Genomic DNA, 15,751 nt, shown 5'->3' with positions numbered 1-15,751 from the left:
AGATGTAACAAAGACTAGGGTTGGCATAACCAGACACAAATTTGTAAAACTCTACACCATCATTTTTCCTGTTGCACACAAAATTAGACTTCAGATAAATTGGCATTAAAAATTCAAAGCAATTAGAGAATAATACATGATAATAGTTTTATAATGTTGGGGTAATATGAAGCATGAAACAATATGAAATCTCAATCAGGCAAAATATTTTGAGAGAGACACTGGCTTATTTGACAGTGTATGATTTAAAATATCTGTCTGACAAAATACTGTAAAGACAGTCCCACGATCAATTTAAACATAGGTAGCCTTGTAAGTAAACTTATTTTACACTTCAAAAGCTTTGAAAAGAGGATAAAGAATAATGTGTTTAAAAAATAGAAAACATGCATAAGAAATCCCGGAAATGTAAATAACAGATACACACAGATTTGCTTGAGTTTACTAATAATGGGGGAAGGTAGTATCTTACCCCTGTTCACAGCCTGGCTAGTTATTCTACACAGTTCCCAGAGTTGGCTGGGTACACATCTTTTCTGCTGATTTGATTCAGCATTCTTTACTTATTAATGTCTTTCCACTATATTTCTTCTTTGTTTTATAGGGCCAGGCTTTTGTAACTAACCCTGTTGGTATAAATTTTGAGGAATTTTTCGATATTCAAAAAGTAAAATGTCCATGTTAGTGTTTATATTAGGTTCCCAGGGCTGCTATTTAAAAGTGCTACAAACTGAGTGACTTCAAATGACAACAATTTATTTATCTCACACTTCTGGAGGCTAGAAGTATAAATCAAGATGTCAGCAGGACCTAGTGCCCTGTGGTGTGCTGGACTGGAATCTCTCTCTCTGCTTCTTCCTGGCACTGGTGGCCCAAGAGTTCTTGGCTTGTGGCCCCGTCATCTCAATCACTGCTTCCATCTGCAGCCTCTGCCCCCCATCCCTCCTGTGTTCTTTGTCTTCACATAGTATTCTTCTCTGTGACTCTGTCTTTATGAAGATGTCAGACACGAAGGCTTCCTGCTCTTCTCTCATATGAGCCTGAGTGATTACAGCTACAGGGACCTTCTTTTCAGCTAAAGTCACATTCTGGAATACTAGAAGAAAGAACTTCAGTAAACCCTTCCCAGAAGACAGCTCATATAAGAGACTTGGGTGAATCGTAGAGAACTGTTGAGTACAGGAACCAACCTCAAAAGGTTGTAAACAATAAAAACCCACTTACATGACATTCTCAGAAGAATGAACAAAGAGAAGAACTGAAAATAGTATTTGTCAAGGGCTATTGGGCAGGTGTACCATCAGAACAGAGCACAAAGGGTAGGTAATTTGGGGAGGAGTCAGCCTCACAGAATTGCTCAGTTCATATGGCACATAGGAATTCACAGGAATCTTTGTATGTAATTTAAATTCATATAGCTATGTATAGGTTTGACACCTACTCCAAAAGATCTGATATCTGAACTCCCCTAACACTCAGAAGAAATCATGTTTTGGAGACAAGTTCTCACTGTGATTACAGGCTGTCCTGAAACTTCTGCTTCAGCAAAAGAAATAACAAAATTTCTTCCATACTGCTCAACAAAGCCACTAAATCGATTGACCTGTGGTTTCTAGTAGGGGCTAACAAATAAAAAGCCCAGAATCAGGAGTGGGATACCTCATGGAGTTGTTGGCCGGTGAGGTCTCATTGGCACCACAAATTACAGGATACTCTCAATGATCCTGGTTACCATACTGAACGTGATGCTAAGCCACTGTGGTTGAAGACACCACGTACTTAAGTCATAACATGGGGAAATCAAGCTGGTACTCATTTGGAAGCTTCATCCCTACTGGTTATCTTTCTTAGTGTTCGAAGGAGCTAGGCAAGCTTCCAGAGGAGGAAAGTACTCTTTAGTCTTACCCAGCTATAAATAATATGGGCTACAATAATGACCATCCTGGAAAGACATGCACACTAGTGCCATAGAGGAATGATGTCATGAGAATAACCAACCTCTTTCTGATTGGGTTTAGATCCTGCTTCAAAAGTTGAAAGGCATACATGGAACCATCACTGTGGCCACAGACCTATGGCTAGACAGGTCATAGGCTCTAGGGGAGAAGGTAGTTCTATATTACTCTGCTAAACAGACAATATTCTAAACCAACTCATAATGACTTTTCCTTGTACCTATAGATTAGCACATCTCATCCCTCATAAAAAAAAGCTTCTTTTTGTATTACATGGCTATCAACTATGTAGTAAAAATTAAGGAAACGAGAATTTGGAATGAGAAAAAATTAAGCCCTAACCCTTTTAAGTGACAATGCAACATGCAAGTGGAAATTCTGATGATGTGTGGGCCTACTATTTCTCTCATTTAAAGGTGTCTCAGTTCACACATATGAATTAAAGGTGGTTCAGTCTACACACACACACACACACACACACACACATGAGCCTTATTTTCATTCATAAAAGTATAAACAATATTGTGTGAAATTAAATTTAGGATACATGTACAATCATACATGAAACAAAAATAAATATTGAGCTTAAACTTGGATCCTATCACCAAAATATTTCATTATGAGCTTGAAAGATTCCAGAAACAAAAAGAAAAATCTAATTTCTACAATACTTCCAGTCCCAACCATTTCAATCTACACTTTTTAAAAACTAAGTTTCACCTAACAGTAATAGAAATAAAAATAAATACATCACAGGCCAGTGTTTTCAGGTGTTCAAACTGATGTTTGCAAGCCAATCAAACAGTTTGACTAAACTTCTACCCCATTCTTATTTCTGCCCTCCCCCCCCCCCAAAAAAATCAGTGCCAAGCAGAGCTAGGGGATTCTGGCATGCTCTCACCCTGCCAGAGCTTGCCTTCATTTACTGACTTCTCTTCTGCTGAGAACTGAAACTCAGCACTGTTTACTCATGCCAAACCACACAACTGACTACTATTCCGACAGCTCTACAAAGTCACCGAGTTGCTTGAAAAAACAGAGGAATGGTGGGAATGAGCAATTCTGGTATAATTAATTCAGCTCAGATATGAGTCCTATTGGTGTAGACACATCAGTAATGGCCTGGGCCTTTGTTTCCTGTAAGAATTATTGCAGCTAGCATCACCCCATGATCATATTATTCTGCTCTTTGCGTATAAAAACACTCAGCACATGAAGGAGATGAACATTTCTCGTTGATTCAGCCCCTGAATGAAATTGCTGTCCAAGGCAATGCATAATTTTGATGCAATTCTCTTCTTGATTCTCAAGTTGTGGAATCTGAACAATTTCAGTCATTTGCTTAACAAAATTCCCCTAAGCTCTAAGAAATGTTAGCATATTGGTATATAACCTATACGCATAATGAAGATGATAATAAACACCTACCCTACCTGGGTATATTTACCTTTTTCAACTTTTATTGTTTTTATTGTGAAGTTCACATCATGGACCCAATCTCATTCATCTTCCCCTCCTCTCATACCAACCCTCTACCCATTCAACTTCCTCCCCAACAGAGAACAAGAAATCTTGTTGTGGAAGCTGTAGTGTGTTACAGTATATCCCACAATATACTCTTTTGTCCACACTTCTTTGTTCACAAATGTTTATTCTAATGACTCGCTGGTCTGATACAATTCCTGTGGCTTCTGTTATTCTATCAGTACCGGAATATCACTGGGACTCCTTTTGGTTACCCTATTTATTGTTGCCCTGTGTCATGGAGATCCTCTAGTATTGGATTTGTCGAACCAGACCCTTCGTACACTCGAGCAGTTCATCGATGGGGTGGATGTTGTGATGGGCCAATTCAAAGCTCTGGATCTGGGTCTGAGAAGTGTCTTAGATGGTCAGACCACAAGCTCTCCTACTCTCATGCCTTCAGGACTAGTTCATTCAAAAACCCTGTAACTAGGGCCAGCTCTACCTTGCTGCCCAGGTTAGGTACAGGGTCTGTTCTCCCAAGTATTGCAGCTGGTGAGGCATGTGGAAAATCCTATCACTCTTATAACCCTGGAGCTAGCTCTCCAGGCTGCGATATGTGGTGAGGGACAAGTGTGAGGAGCGGGTGTGGCGGCAGTCCCAAAGGCACCAGGGACTGCAGCTAAGTCGTATGACCTGCACCTGACTTTCTCATATAAGCCACAAACATCTTTAGAGCTGCGCAGGTGTACCAGGATACTGGTGAATCCATTTTGATGGAGATATGCCCTGCTGCCCTGATTAGCTGAAGCTGCGTGCCTGGTGAGGTGGCGTGGCCTGCTGTGTGTGGATGGGAACTGAGAGTATAAAAGAGTGAGAGGCCCAGGGTTCGGGAGATATAAACAAGAAGAAACAGGACTGAATAAACGTGTGCAGAAGGATCCTGTTGCAGAGTCGTTCTTCCTGGCCAGTTGGGCGCGCGCAAGAGACAAGGGGAGAAGGGTGTCTCTCCCTCTTCTGTGCCACAGCCCAGCAGACAGGAGGCAGGGCGAGCTGTCTCACACTTATGTCCTTGGGGCTGTCTCACCAGCAGCCCCCACACCCAGGGCCAATTCTACTTTGCTGCCCAGGAAAGGTGCTGATCCTGTTCTCCCAAGTGTTGTAGCTGGTGAAGGGCAAGGACAGCTCTCCTGCTTTAATGACCCCAGGGCCATGTCTCCCACTTGCTGTAAGTGGTGAGGTGTGAGGGGAGGAGAGTATATTTCTGACATACACGCCACTGCAGGGAGATAGGTGGTAGGTCCAGCTCTCCCATACTCAAATCCTCAGGCCAGCTAATCCACAACTCCCATAATGGGGGGGGGGGGTGCACTTACCCCATTACTGCAACTTGGAGGCAGAAGGGCAGGGTCAGCTCTCCTGCTTCCATGCCTCTAGGGCCAACTATCCCATGATGCCCAGGTAGCGAGTAAAGATAGTTCTGCACAACCCTCAGACATCAACATCTGCCTGGCCTTCCATGGACTCAGATGTGACCCCTGGTGGCAGCACAGACCAGGACTTCACCATGGTCCTAGTTGGCATCACCAGCTACTCACAGTTGACTTTTCCTTATTACCCTTGAGTCTCCAGTTCTACCTCTCTTCTTTGTGTACACATCCTTCTGTTTCTCTTTCTCTTCCATTTCTCTATCACTCACTCCTTTTAGTGGTGCCTGCGGTATCTGGCTCTGGGGTTGTCTTAGGAGTGGTCTCAGAGGTGCTATACCCCGCTTGTGCATTGTGTCATCTGGTAGGGGTCACCTCGAGCATGGTCTGAACCCCCAGGCCTGTGTGGTGCTGGACTAGTGGTCATCTTGGGCTAGCTTTCTGTCCAGGAACCCTGCTACCAGTTTGGTGGTTGTCCTGGGCTCACTCCTCACACAGCTCACCCAAGTGAGTGGGCCTTCGAGAGGGTCAACTGTCTCTGACTCACTCCCACCCAGGGCCTGTGGTCCAAAGCAGTTCTAGTTTCCAGCTTGCTTCCTGTTCTGAGATCCCTGTCTGGACTGCTGGTGCCAGACTGGTGGTGGTGTCAGGCTAGCTCCCTGTCTAGGTCCCCCGGAGCTGGACTGGTAGTGGTCTCATGTTAACTTTTTTTCAGGAAATGTTAGGCTACTCATTCAAATGTTCATAGGTCAGAACACTGAGTGTGGACATGGGTTTTTGCCTCTCTGCCACCTACTGATGTACTCATGACGCAGCAGCCACATTTGAAATGTCTCTAGGAGCATGTATTTCTTACTCTCAATATAAGCATTAATTATATTCTTATATATTATTCTTAAGTGGTTGGCTAGGACCTCTCTCCAATTTCCAATTATGTTGGTCAAGAAACCCAAGAGACTCTCACAAAATGTACATACCTCAGAAAGTCTTGAGTGCCTTGAGTGGATCAAAGCTGGTAATTCAGACTGCAAGGGCTAAGAATGACCTCTGGCCTCTGGACCCACTCTTTGGGCCTGATTCTCTGTTGCACCATTCCCTGGCTCTAGAATTCTGGAGACGTGATTGACCTCTCTGAGTCTCCACTATCTCTTCCGCACAATGGAGATAGGGACAGTAGTAGTTTCATGTGGTCTTGGAGACTTGATGTATCTGCTCAACAAATGAAGATCTATAAGTGCCTCTGCCATCATCTTGGAAGTGACAGGCCATTTGGGGTTTAAATGCAATCTGACATAATCTGTTTTATTAGAAAAAAGCACACGGTTTCCCGTTTTGCTGTGCAAGGTGGGGATGAGGGAGTGCTAGAAACACTGAATGGATTTTCTGTTCTTCCTGAGTTGTATGTGTCTGGGTGGTAAAAGGCAGAGGAGCATGTAGCACAAAGTTGATTCATAGATGACCCGATTTATTACATTAGTAACTGGAATGTGGAGGCTCTGTGGGTCAAACACAGTGTGTACATGGGTCCCTGCAGGTAGAAGAAACGACCAAGTTGTGAATCACATGAAGCCTTCCATGTATAAAGGGATCAGAAAGAAGTCATCCTTGGAGAGAGTTGGGAGAGTAAGTGAGGGCAAGAGCTTCAGGAATTTCAAAGGAAAGAGAGTCCAATAAAAGGCAAATGGGAAAGAGGATGTAAATGAAGGCCACAGTGGTGGCAGAGTAGAGCAGGGCAGAGGGCAGCGGGCAGAGGTGGGGTGGCATTTATCATGCAGACTGGCTGTTTGGCTAGTTCTAAACATCTAGCCTTATCTTGCTGAACTAAATAGAACTGATTCAAATCCCAGTTCTACCAGCCTCCCAGTTTTACATGATGGGCCCTTTAATATCCTCAGCGCTCGATCTTCTCTTCTGTAACATTAGATAATACAGACCCCACATATGGTATTATTGTTAAGTGTATAGAATAGAAGAGGATTCAATACCCAGTCCTTAACAACCCGCTACTGTAACTAACTCATGGTCAAGCCTACTAACGTGTTGTTAGAGAATGTCCATTGTATTTATCACTAAGAAATTACAAGTCACTGTCAATAGCACAGCAGAATGGCCACTTTTGGAAGTGTGTCCACACATGATCACTTCCTGGCTATTTATATGACACAGCATGTTTCAGGAATCCGAGTTGCAAATATGCCTCCTTGTTCCTGGAACTGCTCTTCCTTACCCCACTTGCCTCTACTTAGCTGTTAGATCTGGCAATGTTTTCTTCCAAAGAAAAAGGTGTGTAAATTACCTCTGGTTTCTAGGGTGGACAAGGGTGGGAGTGGAAGATTACAAGACAGCCTTGAGAGCAATCAGAATAGAGAATAGTAATGGGAATCATTTAGAAAAGAAGAGACCTTTTGATGCTGGCAACAGGGGACAGAGTGCATATGCAGCAGAGACAGGAGAAGGTGGCACCTTGGAGCATGGGGAAACTGGAAGGTCTTTATTCGGCCTGATATGCAGCACCTCAGAAAAATGAATGCTCACAGAGATGAACAATGGGAAATAGCGGTGACTCCATGCAACATGCTCTCCCCCATGCAATCAAGGATGGAAAGCAAACAGCAAATGCAAAGCCAAACAACCCAGGCACGGTACCCACCCTGCCAGTCATCTCATAGAAAGCAAGCATGTAGTCTATACTCCCAATGGAGCACACAGCCCATACAGGAATACGATGCAGTATTTAATGGCTTAGTTCTTAGCCATCTCTCATTTCCCATAGAAAATTTTTCCTTGTGTATATTTTCCTTAAGCTTCACTCTTGAAAACCCAGTCCCTAAACTTTTGAAGTACGATAGAAAGGAAAAAAAGAAAAAAGACCGGATTCCCCAAGACTTCAGAATGAGAAAACAGAGAACCTCCCTTTTCACATAACTGATGCTTTTGCAAATCTGTTCATGTTCATTTGTCCTGACCTTACTCCCTTTGCCCTTCTTAATGCAGAATTGTTTCTAGGCACAATAAGGGTCTGGGGAGGTGACAAAAAGGAACACTGTCTTCTTGCCATCCCTAGGATTTTGTATAAAAATTTCTTCTCTTTTTCCACTTGGCAAGTACCCCAGATACTAAAGTGCTGGTGCTCAACCTTCCTAATGCTGCGTGATGTTCCTTGCATTGTGGTGATGTCCAAACATAAGATTATTTTTATTGTACTTCACAACTATAATTTTGCTTTTTTTTATTAGTCATATTATAAATAACTATGTTTTCCGATGGTCTTAGGTGACCCCTGTGAAATTGTTGCTCAACTCCAATAGGGGTCATGACCCAGAGATTGAGAACTTCTGTACTAGAAGGGTGACCCCAGAGAGCCCAAATCTCTACAGAAGCAAGAATGCATTAGTGGGGATATAGATCAGAGTGTGTGCAAGTTTAAGGACCAGAGTTTAGGCTCCAGGAACACACACAAATCCGAATTCTCTAGCGTACCTTTGTCGTCCTTGCAGCCCTTCTGCAAGATGGGAAGCAGGGACAGAAGGATCTCCCAGAAGCTCACGAGCCAGTTAGCCTGACATGAGCCAGTTAGCCTGACATGAACCCCATGACCTGAGCTTATGCCACGGCAGGCAAACACTCAAACATGTACAAATACACACGCACATGCACACGTGCCCAGGCACACATGCACAGGCACATTGAAAATTCAGAATGATAATATTAGGATATTATTGGGAAAGATACTGGGAGAGTATGAAATAAGGAAACGTGTCTTTTCATTTCCATGAGTTTATGTGAGGAAGAGTGTGAAGCGATGGTGCTCAGTTGACTTGGAGCCTAGTTATTTCTAGAAAGGTTTCACAAAGGGGAAATAGTCAAACTCCATCTAAAAGGCAAAGTAGAATTTGTCAAGAATTCAAGACCTATGCCTTTTTTTCTGCGTATAGGATTTTAAATTTTGATTCCAAAAATAAATGATTTTTATAAGAAGACATCTCTATATTCATTATAATAAAACACAATAGTGTTATAGAATATAATTAAAATAAGACAGCAAAATGTCATTCAAGTAAAAGAACAAAATAACAAATGGGATTAGTAACACAAGTGAAAAGACTTTAGACTTAAGAGAGTTGCCATAAGAAAGAGATGTTAAACTAACAAAAGACATGTAGGTTCTTGTAGAAGCTCCCAGAATCATGGAAAGTGACTGATGAAATAACAGACTATACACATGCACATGCATGTGTGTACATCTCACTCAAATCACTCAGAATTCTATGGAGTAGGTGGCAAACATTCTGCTCAGAGAGTTATGAATCAAAACTCTTATAGAAAGAACAATTTTAGCAATGAAAATTTAGCTTGACCAGATTGCTTGTTGTAAATACTCCAGCCTACACAAATATATATGTGTGTGTCCATACCTGCATGGCTATTATATTGGTCCAATTTTGTTGTCAATAAAAGAATGCTACATTTTAAGTGAATTTTGAAGGAGAAAACTTTTATTTTGGCTCAGGTTTTGGAGGAACAAGGTCAAGGGTCCACCTGTATATAGACGGCCTTACCTGCAGAGTCCCAGGTGACACAGGGAATCATGTGTCTAGAAAGAGATGAAGGGACGGAGAGAAGGGGAAAGAGAGAGGAGAGAGGGGAGTCCCTCTCTTTCCTTCTAAGACTGCCAACACTTCATCCTAGCAGCTCCCCACTTACCTAATTCTAAGTGCCACCCCAAGGCCCCACTTTCCAACTCTGCAATCACAAAAAGCTTCTAGCTTCTCAGTGTCTTAGAGTGGATATCAATGTTCAAGACACGAACCCTTGGGGTGCACCTACACCATATCCAAGCAACAATGTAAATCAAAGCTTTAACATGCTTATTGGGTCAGAAGGAAAACCAAAATAAATTCCTAAGAGAACAGAATTGTTAAAAGTACATAAAGAAAACAATGTGGTAAATTTAGACACTACTAACACCACAAAACTACCCATTTGGAGATTTTAAATGGTTTTCTAAATCATCCTTGGGTTATGTGGACATTTAAACCTGAAGTTACGGCTTATTTGGAAATGGAAAGCGAGAGCAGTGCACATCTAAATGACGCAGGGTAGCAGTACTGTGAAGTAATGCTGTAATTTTAAATGTGGAGTAGAAATCAAAGAGGATTGTAATGAATGGCCCGAGCTAAAATGTTCAACTCAGGCAGCCTAGTTAAAGAATGCTTCTTTAAAAGCCTAACAAAAGGAAAAAGGAAAAAGTAAATACAAATAAAATCAGAAGTAAGTAAAAGAGAAAACACAAGAAAAATGGATCTTGCAAGCAATAAAATGAAACATTAGCTTTGTCTAAAGAACAATAAAATACAACAGACTTCTGAGCCAGAAGATCAAGGGATAAAGAGCCAGATCACGATGCTACAAACGATAAAGAAATCAGCTCTACAAATGCACCTCGCTCTACACATCACGTAAATTTTCAGAGATAAATCGGAAAACTTAAATAAGTACGAGAAATTTTATATTCTAAGGTAAACCCAAAGTGGGAGGCGTTAAGCCGCATGTAGCTCTCCTGAGTGGACACCCACCACCCCGGGGAGGGGGTGCGCAGTGCCATTCGTAATGATGGAGGTCTGTTGGCTTTCCTGTCCCAAGTGAGCAATGTACTGTAACTATTTCAGAACACTGGGAAGCAGTTCAAGACTCCTCAAATCATGCCAAAGACTAACATAAAACTGACACAAAGCTAAACTGTGTCTCACCACAGATAAACATTCTCCAAAGAATACATGAATTTAGTACATAAATACAAATGCCAACAGTGACAGATAATAAACCAATGATTTTATTTTAGCAGTGTTTTATTTTATTTTAGTTTAGTTTAGTTGTTTAGTTTAGTTTAGTTTAGTTTAGTTAGTTTAGTTTAGTTAGCACCCTCAAATCAAAGAGGATGTTCTAGGGAGGGTCCTAACAGTCTATTGCTATTTCTAAGAAAAATGCTACCTTCACTAGACAAAAGGGAAGTTTTAAACAAAACTCCACAGGTTTATTAGATGCTGGTAAGCTTTAAAAGCAAGGGTGTTTTGGTTTTTTTTTTTTTTTTCACGCTGATAAAAAATATTGAGCTCAGATCTATAAATATCTAAACATCACATTAACAATTATACAGTAAGATAATTACTGTTAAAACTAGAATAAAGTTTAATCATTAATGTTCAAGTTATTTTAGCTATTCTCAGCATGGTAGAGTTACTCTGCAATGTGCATTAGTGTCTTGCTGGCACGTATGTCTATCCAACACATGTGTGCAGTACTCGAGGAATCAGGCAGAGGGTGTTGGATTCCCTGGGACTGCAGTTACAGATGGTGGTGAAACACTATGTCAATGGGGATTGAACCTGAGCCCTCTGCATGAACATCCAGTGCTTGTGACTGTGGAGCCATCTCCCCATCCTCAACACTGTATGGTTTTAAAAACTGAAAGTTATTAAAATTATAGCGAAAACCACAAATTTTCATTACTGGCCCAGGTGATAATATTCTACTTGGAAAACAACCTGTTAAAATCAAATTACTTTTAACAAATAAGTAAGAGACTAAATTGATTATATAAGTTAAAAAAAAAAAAAAAAAAAAAAAAACCAGAATGTTTTCAGGACACTACTGAGAATTTATAATGAGAGGAAATCCCAACAATGATAAATAAACAAATGCAATGTCTGGCCATATGCATAACAAACCAGGTCACAAACCAATTGAAAGAAGAACCATGTTCCTTGACTTGTGACTAAGTATGCTAATCTACAGCCTCAGGGCTACCCAATAAGACTCTCAATTTAGGGCTTCAAAGAAATTTGAGTATATGTGGGCTTTCTGTTGTTTTTGTTGCTATTGAAGACCAGCCTTAGTCCATGGTGATCTGATAGGATGCATGGAATTATTTCAATCTTCTTGTATCTGTTGAGGCCTATTTTGTGACTGATTATATGTTCAATTTTGGAGAAGGCACCATGAGGTGCTGAGAAGAAGGTATATTCTTTTGTTTTAGGATGAAAAATTCTATAGATATCAGTTAAATCCATTTATTTCATAACTTATGTTAGTCTCATCGTGCCTCTGTTTAGTTTCTGTTTCCATGATCTATCCATAGATGAGAGTGGGGTGTTGTAGTCACCCACTACTATTGTGTGAGATGCAGTGTGTGCTTTGAGCTTTAGTAAAGGTTCTTTTGTGAACGTGGGTGCCCTTGAATTTGGAGCATAGGTATTCAGAATTGAGAGTTCATCTTGGTAGATTTTCCCTTTGATGAGAATGAAATATTCTTCCTTATCTCTTTTGATAACTTTAGTTGAAATTCCATTTTAATCAATATTAGAATGGCTACTTCAGCTTGTTTCTTGGGACCATTTGCTTGGAAAAACATTTTCAGCCTTTTACAGCATGCATTTCCTGTATGCAGCAAAATGCTGGTTCCTGTTTATGTATCAAGTCTGTTAGTCACTGTCTTTGTATTGGGGAGTTGAGTCCATTGATGTTAAGAGATATTAAGGACCAGTGATTGTTGCCTTCTGTTATTTTTGTTATTAGAGGTGGAATTATGTTTGTGTGGCTATCTTCTGTTGGGTTTGTTGAAAGAGGATTGCTTTCTTGCTTTTTCTAGGGTATATTTTCCCTCCTTATGTTTTGAAAATTATTCTCAACAATAAAAGAATTTCTGAGGGAATCACTATCCCTGACCTCAAGCTGTACTACAAAACAAATGTGATAAAAACTGCATGGTATTGGTATAGAGACAGGTAGGTAGATCAATGGAATAGAAATGAAGACCCAGATAAAAACCCACACACTTATGGTCACTTGATCTTTGACATATGAGCTAAAACCATCCAGTGGTAAAAAGAGGATCAAGCCCAAATAGATCAAGAACCTCCAAATAAAACCAGATACACTAAAACTAATAGAAAAAAAAGTGGGGAAGAGCCTCAAGCACATGGGCACAGGGGAAATTCCCTGAACAGAACACCAATGGCTTATGTGCTAAGATCAACAGTCAACAAATGGGACCTCATAAAATTGAAAAGCTTCTGTAAGGCAAAGGACACTGTCAATAGGACAAAATGGCAACCAACAGATTGAGAAAAGATCCTTACCAATCCTACATCCGAAAGAGGGCTAATATCCAATATATACAAAGAACTCAAGAAGTTAGAATCCAGAGAACCAATTAACTCTATTAAAACATGGGGTCCAGAGCTAAAGAAAGAATTCTCAACTAAGGAATATTGAATGGCTGAGAAGCACTTAAAGAACTGTTCAACATCCTTAGTCATCAGGGAAATGCATACCAAAACCCTGAGATTCCACCTCACACAAGTCAGAATGGCTAAGATCAGGTGACAGGGATGTGGAGAAAGAAGAACACTCCTCCATTGTTGGTGGGATTCCAAGCTAGTACAACCACTCTGGAAATCAGTCTGGCAGTTCCTGAGAAAATTGGACATAGTACTACCTGAGAACCCAGCTATACTGCTTCTGGGCATATACCCAATAGATGTTCCAGCATATAACAAGGATACATGCTCCACTATGTTCATAGCAGCCTTATTTACAGTAGCCAGAAGCTGGAAAGAACCCAGATATCCCTCAACAGAGGAATGGATACAGAAAATGTGGTACATTTACACAGTGGAGTACTACTTAAGTGTTAAAAACAATGACTTCATGAAATTCTTAGGCAAGTGGATAGAATTAGAAAATATCATCTTGAGTGAAGTAACCCAGTCACAAAAGAACACACATGGAATGTATTCACTGATAAGAGGATATTAGTCAAAAGACTCGGAATATCCATGATACAACTCATAGACCACATGAAGGTCAAGAAGAAGGAAAACTAAAGTGTGGATGCTTTAGTCCTCCTTAGAATGGGGAACAAAATACTCACAGGAGGTAGAGGGTAGGAGGCACTTGGGAGGAAGTGGGCAGGGGAAGGGGAAAAGGGTGGCAGGATCAGGTATGGGATAAGATGGGGATGATATACAGAGGATCAGGAAATTGAACAGAGGTGTGTAGCAATGGGGGATGGGGAACTGGGAGTAGCTACCCAGAAAGTCCCAGATGCCAGGAAAGCAAGAGACTCCCAGGACACAACAGGAATGACATTAGTTGAAATGCCTAACAAAGGGAAAAGAGAACTTGTAGAAACCATATCCAAAGATTAGGCAAGGACCCCAGTTGGGGGATGGGGCCACTCACTCAACTCCAAATTTTTAATTGAGAATTTCTCCCATCTAAAGGAAATACAGGGACAAAGTGTGGGCCGAGGCTGAAGGAAAGGCCATCTTGAGAGTGCCCCACCTGGGGATCCATCCCATATACAGTTACCAAACGCAGACACTATTGTGAATGCCAAGACGTGCTTGCTAACAGGAGCCTGATATTAGCTGTCTCCTGAGAGGCTCTGCAAGAGCCTGACAAATACAGATGTGAATGCTCACAGTCATCCATTGAACTGAGCACAGGGTTCTCAATGGAGGAGTTAGGGAAAGGACTAAAGGAGATGAAAGGGTTTGCAGCCCCATAAGAAGAACAAAAATATCAACAAACCAGGCCCCTCCAGAGCTCCCAGGGACCAAAACACCAACCAAAGTGTATATATAGAGGGAGAGTATATTTGGAGGGACCCATGGCTCCAGCTGCATATGTAGCAGAGGATGGCCCTATCTGGCATCAGTGGGAGGAGAGGTCCTTGGTCCTGTGAAGGTTCGATGCCCCAATATAGGGGAAGCCAGGGTGGTAAAGTAGAAGTGGGTAGGTGGAGAGCACCCTCATAGAAGCAGGGGGAGGGAGATTGGATGGGGGGGTTGTGGTGGGGATACTGACAAAGGGGATAACATTTGAAATGTAAATAAATAAAATAGCCAATTTAAAAGAAAAAGAAATTCAAATACCCTGCTGAAAATAACATGTAAAATATTCTGTGTGCCTGGCCACTAACACAATCTGGAGTTGAGGTAGCAAAGGGTAAGCAGGGTGTTTGCCTTCTTCTTTTAGCATCAGCATATGCTGGAAGCTGCCGTCATTGAAAGAACGAGGCTTGGTGAACAGCTCAGTTCTTATGAGTCTGGCAAAGAGATAATGATGCTGGGGAAACTCAGGAAGAGGAGGGAAATAAAAATCATTTCCCACAGTAAATCATGAGTAGAATTTAATATACATTGACTTTAAAGATGTTTCAAATCAAAACTAAGCACACCTTGGAGGTGACTGAAGCTATCTTAGCAGTTAAGAGCACACCCTGCTCTTGCAGAGGATCCAAGTCTAGGAATCAGCACCCATGGCAGGTGGCTTGCCAAGGTATCCAACACCTCAGCCTCCAGAGGGGATAAAGCCCTGTAGTTTTATCATTTTAAAGTGTAGTGGGCTCTGTGTGTGTGTGTGTGTGTGTGTGTGTGTGTGTGTGTGTGTTTGTGTGTGTGTGTGTGTGTGTGTGTGTGTGTGTGTACTTCTATTATCTTTTAAAATACAAACATCTGTGAGTGAAAGATGATATAACCCTAAGAAACTAACAGCAAACAGAAAGGATACAACTGAGGTTGCAAATCCAACCATTTATTAATGATGAAGCAGGAGTAACCGAGCCTCTCTAACTCCTGATCAACCTCATTTGAGTTTCTGCTCCCACTACACACATTAAAAAGTTCCCTACGGGCTTGTGAAAAGCTTTAGGTTTCTACTAAACAACACAAAATGAAGCAATAAAACCAACACACCCAGGACACGTGACACCAGCCCAGCCTTATTCTTGAGCCCTGCTCAAGAGAAAGTAGCGGAAAGACTTAGAAAGCCCAGGGCTGACTAGTAGCCCGAGCCCATGAACAAATGCCAGCAGCTTCCTGACTCTAGACTTGTTGCTGT

At 41.5% G+C, this 15,751-nt stretch overlaps 1 protein-coding gene and 1 non-coding gene across 2 annotated transcripts in view; both read right to left on the bottom strand.

Annotated features, from left to right (window-relative positions):
• The window catches only part of Hs3st4 (heparan sulfate (glucosamine) 3-O-sulfotransferase 4), a 416,624-nt gene that overhangs the window by 247,017 nt on the left and 153,856 nt on the right, over positions 1-15,751 (bottom strand). The window lies entirely within an intron of this gene.
• On the bottom strand, positions 5,564-5,692 carry Gm25759. The gene has a single exon (XR_003947182.1). It is a non-coding gene; the product is annotated as a small nucleolar RNA SNORA17 (small nucleolar RNA).

This window comes from Mus musculus, chromosome 7, assembly GCF_000001635.26.
Source record: "Mus musculus strain C57BL/6J chromosome 7, GRCm38.p6 C57BL/6J".
NCBI classification, from domain to species: Eukaryota; Metazoa; Chordata; class Mammalia; order Rodentia; family Muridae; genus Mus; species Mus musculus.
Note: the sequence above shows the minus strand (reverse complement) of the source record. Positions and strands in the feature narration are given on the sequence as shown.